The sequence below is a fragment of the Podarcis filfolensis genome (assembly GCF_964270895.1).
Source record: "Podarcis filfolensis genome assembly, chromosome: 1".
Classification (NCBI taxonomy): Eukaryota; Metazoa; Chordata; class Lepidosauria; order Squamata; family Lacertidae; genus Podarcis; species Podarcis filfolensis.
The window spans coordinates 108,826,026-108,831,980 of record NC_139604.1 but is presented as its reverse complement, the minus strand read 5'-3'; the positions used below and the strand labels follow the sequence as shown (position 1 = coordinate 108,831,980).

Below are 5,955 nucleotides of genomic sequence, written 5' to 3'. Positions count from 1 at the left end.
CAAAAAATCCCCCCTCTCCCTGCTGCTGTTGTGTGGTTTTCACAGATGATAAGTTTATTTGCACACATCTCAAGTTTTCACCACTGTCTGGTGTGAAAATTTACCGTCGGGCAAACCCCAGTATGAGCCTCTGTGCATCTCCACATCTTGGTGGGGAAGTTTCTGTCAGTAAGAGACTTTGGGCAGCTTGTCAGCTGTTACTGATCTTCTGTGTAAGAAACCATTGAAAAGCTTTGAAGGAAACCCAGAGTTCCTTGAAATGTCATTTGAAAACCATACCCCAGTGATAATAGCATGCGAATGACTCAAAAGAGGGCATTTGGGGTTGGCAAAAGTTGGCTTTAGCTGCACCTATATGGGTTCTAATATCCCAGTGACTTTCATCTAAGAGGACACTAAACTGCCTTCCCAAGTTGTGCTCTTATAAGCAAGGCACTGTGAATACAAAATGCTTCCTTTATTTTCTGCTCAGTAGAGCTTCCTGTACAGTACAATGAGGTAGAGTTGTTTGCAATAAAGGACTGGTGTTGCATGTCGAGTCCTGTGCCCCGTTCCATTGCTGTCACACACACGTAACTTGCCACATCTCACTGCATTTCATTAACCGTGTTCCTGGAAGTCGTGGCCGCTGTGTAAACAGTTAAGCTTCGAGAATACACTCCTTGGTGATGTAATCTGCTTATTTACAACATCTGTCCAGGCATCCCTTGATAACTCAGTTAAAATGGCAATGGTAGTTACATAAGTCAGTTCTGCTCATATACAGATTCTTGGATGATATCACAAAATGCACCAGCCTGTCTTGCAGGGCATAGAAACAGCTTGTACATTTCATAGATCTGCCTTCTCCTCTGGTTTCCCTTGAAAGACTGGCTATATGGCAGACACAGAGTTTAAATGTTTTTCAGACATAAAAATAACATGGGTTTGAAGAGATATGGCAAAGGTTTTCAAGGTTGCACATAATAAGGTACAGAAATGTGGAAATGATTATTTTAAGAGGCAGACCAAACAGTGCCATGCTGCTGCATGCAACCTTTTGCTGACATTTTATTTTATTTTAAAAGCAGAAGTAGTTTCTGAAGACTGCATAGGTCAGTGATGAGGTAGGTAGATGGTCTCAGGTTCAGTCCTTGGCCTCTCCAAAAAGGGTCTTTGCCTGAGACCTTGGACAATGCCTGCTAGTCTGAGATAGCAGGAGTGGTCCAGATGAACCCACTACTCAGTATATGGCTACTTGAGAAATCCTTGAAAAAGAGGACAACGTTTTCAATGTTTTCTGGGGTTCATGGGTACTGCTTAATGTTCCAGCCACATTTTTCCTTTACAGGAAATATGCCATTATAAAATGCTGGCTTTAGCAATTAAAGTAATGTCTATAACTGAGATCCAGGCTTGTTGGAATACTTATTCTCAGTACCCACTGAGAAATGGAAATGTGTTTTCCCCCAAGGAAGGGAAGAATGGTTAACTCAAAGGTCTTTTATATTTTAGGAGAAATAAGTTGAAATGCGTATTGGGCAATGGAGTTCATCAGTAGAAAGCTGAAACTCATCTGATGCTATCCATGAAATGCCCCAACAATTTTCAGAGCAAAAACATCACCTGATTGCTGCCGCTGACAATGTCTCCATGTAAATGGAAACCGAAGCATCTTCAGGCTTCAATGAACTGAAGTGATTTAACTAATAAACTAGAGTTAGGTTTGACAGAACAATGCTGGCAATGATCTGTGAATCAAGCAAGAGCTCCTGAGTAAGGGAGGGGGAAAATAAAAGAGTTTCATTCATTGGCTTTAAGTTATTGTCAGTACCCAAGTCCCGACTGGTAGAAATAACCTCAGCACAATAAGATGCAGTGTATTCATTGGAAATAGAATCATAGAATCATAGAATCATAGAGTTGGAAGAGACCACAAGGGCCATCGAGTCCAACCCCCTGCCAAGCAGGAAACACCATCAGAGCACTCCTGACATATGGTTGTCAAGCCTCTGCTTAAAGACCTCCAAAGAAGGAGACTCCACCACACTCCTTGGCAGCAAATTCCACTGTCGAACAGCTCTTACTGTCAGGAAGTTCTTCCTAATGTTTAGGTGGAATCTTCTTTCTTGTAGTTTGGATCCATTGCTCCGTGTCCGCTTCTCTGGAGCAGCAGAAAACAACCTTTCTCCCTCCTCTATGTGACATCCTTTTATATATTTGAACATGGCTATCATATCACCCCTTAACCTCCTCTTCTCCAAGCTAAACATGCCCAGCTCCCTTAGCCGTTCCTCATAAGGCATCGTTTCCAGGCCTTTGACCATTTTGGTTGCCCTCCTCTGGACACGTTCCAGTTTGTCAGTGTCCTTCTTGAACTGTGGTGCCCAGAACTGGACACAGTACTCCAGGTGAGGTCTGACTAGAGCAGAATACAGTGGCACTATTACTTCCCTTGATCTAGATGCTATACTCCTATTGATGCAGCCCAGAATTGCATTGGCTTTTTTAGCTGCCGCGTCACACTGTTGGCTCATGTCAAGTTTGTGGTCAACCAAGACTCCTAGATCCTTTTCAGAAATAAATTCAGTGCTCTGAGAAGATGAAGTGAATAGGGAAGTTACCTATTGGGAGGAGTCTGTATGACTGATCCAAATCTGGAACTTAATGAGCACCCAGGAGATTATGGAAAAATAAAGAACCCCAAGAAGCATTTGATAAAACTAAGGTTGCAGTGATGCTTTGTATGCAGTTACTTGGTCCATCCACCTGGATGGCACTGGTCAGGTTGTCATCTGGCTTGGAGGGTGGGGAAGACTCATGATTTAAGACGCATTGCTACAATAATGCTACAATATTCATGCATACTTCCCAGGGGTATGGAGTCACATCACATGGTAGCAGCGTCCGTACTTCTGAGTATATGTCTGTGAAGGCTCTATGTTCAGGGTGGAACATGAATCCTTGTGTGTGTGAGTTTACTGTGTTTCTGTATGGCCTATGTTAACCTTGTGAATATGTAGGGGACCTGTATCTTTCAGGCGCCTGTGGTGCCGAAATGGTACATCTGATCCCCTAAATAAGAGCAGTGTGGTTGTGAGCATGAGTCGGTGCAGATTATAAATAGCACGAAACTGAAGCAAAAATAATCATTTTTTTTTTAAAAAAATTGCAATTATTTTTCCAGCTGGAAAAATAGAGGCATGTAGAATGTGCTTGGTAAGGTTGATCAAACGACACCATAAGTCAGCGAAGAACGAACAATAGAACTTCTGAGACTTGTTCAATAATTACCTGCTTATTTACTGTAAGTTTAAGCTCAGAGCGTCACTTAAAGCTTTACATCTCCCGCGCTGCCAAAATACATGCATGACAGAAATAAACTAAAACATCATATCCATCCATCCCTGCAAACTAGCTTTAGCCAAACAAAGACCAAGTTGTATACGGCTTCCATGGGCACACCCAGGAGACTCAATATAGCCATTGTGGGTTTGGCGCATTCACTTCCCCGGTGTATTTCACATTCCCAGCTGGAGCGCATGCTGACACCTCTGGGTAACATCAGCCTCCAGAATGAAGGCACGTGATGCAGTTTTGCTGCAGAAGAAGCTAAGAAGGTCTGGTAAATGGGAGACCACTACAGTGGTACCCCGGGTTAAGAAATTAATTCGTTCTGGAGGTCCGTTCTTAACCTGAAACTGTTCTTAACCTGAGGTACCACTTTAGCTAATGGGGCCTCCTGCTGCCGCCGCACGATTTATGTTCTCATCCTGAAGCAAAGTTCCTAACCTGAGGTACTATTTCTGAGTTAGCAGAGTCTCTAACCTGAAGGACTGTAACCTGAAGCGTCTGTAACCCGAGGTAACACTGTATACACAAGCCACTCTGCAAGCTGAGTGTAATATTTCTTTGGTAAAAAAAATTAAAATCCTATTTTTTTGTATATGTTGTTGCATTCCAGCTCTTTGTTTATTTGTACGTCATTACCTTGGGTGTTTGTGTAACAAAAGAGGATTTTTTTGTGTTCCTTATGGGTTCATCAGCAGCTGGCGCAACAGTCACATTCCTTTCAGTATCACATCATACTTTGTTGCTGTGGATACCGTTGTGATGCTGCAAACAAAGGATTAGAAAACAACATAGTATTCCCTCTCCCTTTGACCAAAGGTTCTGCTTCCGTAACATATTAGCAAGATGAACACATGGCCTCACAGAAAGAGCCTCTGGAGGCTGACCATTCCATAACGCTTTGCTTTTTTTGTAATTCTGGCTTATCTAAAATTGCTAATGGGACATTGGAGCCCTATTTTCATCAGGTTTTTGGATTTCTGTAACACTTTGGGGGCACCCATAGAGCTATAATGCTAAAAGGAAGTGATATAACTTTATGTTTCTGGTTGCAGAAGTTAATAGGCAATTGTAAAATCAATCCTTTTGACAGAATCTGAATCAGAACGTTCAGGCATAAGTAAGGTCAACATATTCCTAGTAGTTTTAATTTGAACATCTAGGGCGGGGGTCGGCAAGGCTTACCGGGCATGGACCAGTGCAGTGCGACGCTGGAAATCGCTTCTGCGCATGCCCAGATGCCGAAAATCGCACCTTCGCAGAAGCGATTTTCGGCGTCTGGGCATGCGCAGAAGTGATTTCTGGAGCCATGGAAGAGAGTCCCCATGCCGCACTGCGCAGCGCATGGGGACTTGCCAAGCAGGCAGCATTGTTCGGTGGTAGCTCATGGGCCGGTTAAGCCAACCTCTGATCTAGGGGAAAGAAGAACCAGTATTTTGTCTGGTGGACAATGCTTGGCCTGAGAAAACCACTGGAGTAAGACCCCAAACCAAATCACACGGTCACAAAACTGCCCTTATTTTCAATCTGTATAGCCACTTTTGCCAATCCAGGTGGAATGTTCAAGCAAACAGATTGAGCATGCACAAGAGAGTGCATGATGATGCCCAGTCCATGAAAATGAACTTGCTTTATTGTGAATTAGTTTGGAATCTTCGTTTGAGCTGGATCATTCAAGGGACAAGCAGATTTCATGTTCACTCAGTCCTGCAGCTATTCAGCAGAAACTCAGTTCATAAACATGTGAATTAACCCCAGGGCTAGCAGTAGGACATGCAAAAATGCAACAAGTAGCAAGCCTATCTAAAGTGCACTTATCTAAAGCAAGCAGGAAATGATGGCAGTGTGGTCCTGGTTTCCAGCCAGGGCTGTGAAAAGCTGGTAATATGTCCAGGCCAGATGGGAAATGTCCTTCTTTGCCTCTGCCAGGGGGACTCAGAGTAGACCCCCTTAAGATTGTGTTCTTGTTTAGTCGTTTAGTCGTGTCCGACTCTTTGTGACCCCATGGACCAGAGCACGCCAGGCACTTCTGTCTTCCACTGCCTCCCGCAGTTTGGTCAGACTTAAGATTGTAGGCCCATGCAAATTGCACCCCCTGTTCTGGTCTGCTTCCAGTGGGGTGGAATGGGGGTAAGGCAGGATGGAACAGGGTGTGACATGCTTAGCCAATGTGTGCAGGGGCCAGGAAAGGAAACACCGTGCAAAATGGTCATTGCCTATATTCCAAAACTCTGGATGACCCCACTCAGCAGTTTCATGCAGATGCTAAACAGCATGGAGGATAACATCAAACCCTAAAGAACCACACATTAGAGGCTGCATGGGGCCAAAGAGCACTCCCCAAGCATCCACCTCTGGAAGTGACCATCAAGTAGGGCTTTATCCACCACGATGCAATGCCACCCACCCCTAACTTGGACAGCCACTCCAGAAGCATGGCATGATCAATGGCATTGAAGGTTGAGGAGAATTAACAGGGGCAACTTTCCCCTGTCTCTCTCCTGACAGAGGTCATCATACAGGGTGGCGAAAGCAGTTTCTGTGCCCAAACCAAGCCTCAACCCCGATATTGAGCATACATCAGGCAATCTGATCTGCAAGCTTAAGGTCTCAGTATATTATTAG

At 44.1% G+C, this 5,955-nt stretch overlaps 1 long non-coding RNA gene across 1 annotated transcript; it reads right to left on the bottom strand.

Moving 5' to 3' along the window:
• Positions 1-438: 438 nt before the first annotated feature.
• On the bottom strand, positions 439-4,039 carry LOC310749390. The gene is made up of 2 exons (XR_014541598.1): positions 3,970-4,039; positions 439-873 (listed from the first exon to the last, which is right to left on the bottom strand). It is a non-coding gene; the product is annotated as an uncharacterized lncRNA (long non-coding RNA).
• Between the last annotated feature and the right edge of the window lie 1,916 nt (positions 4,040-5,955).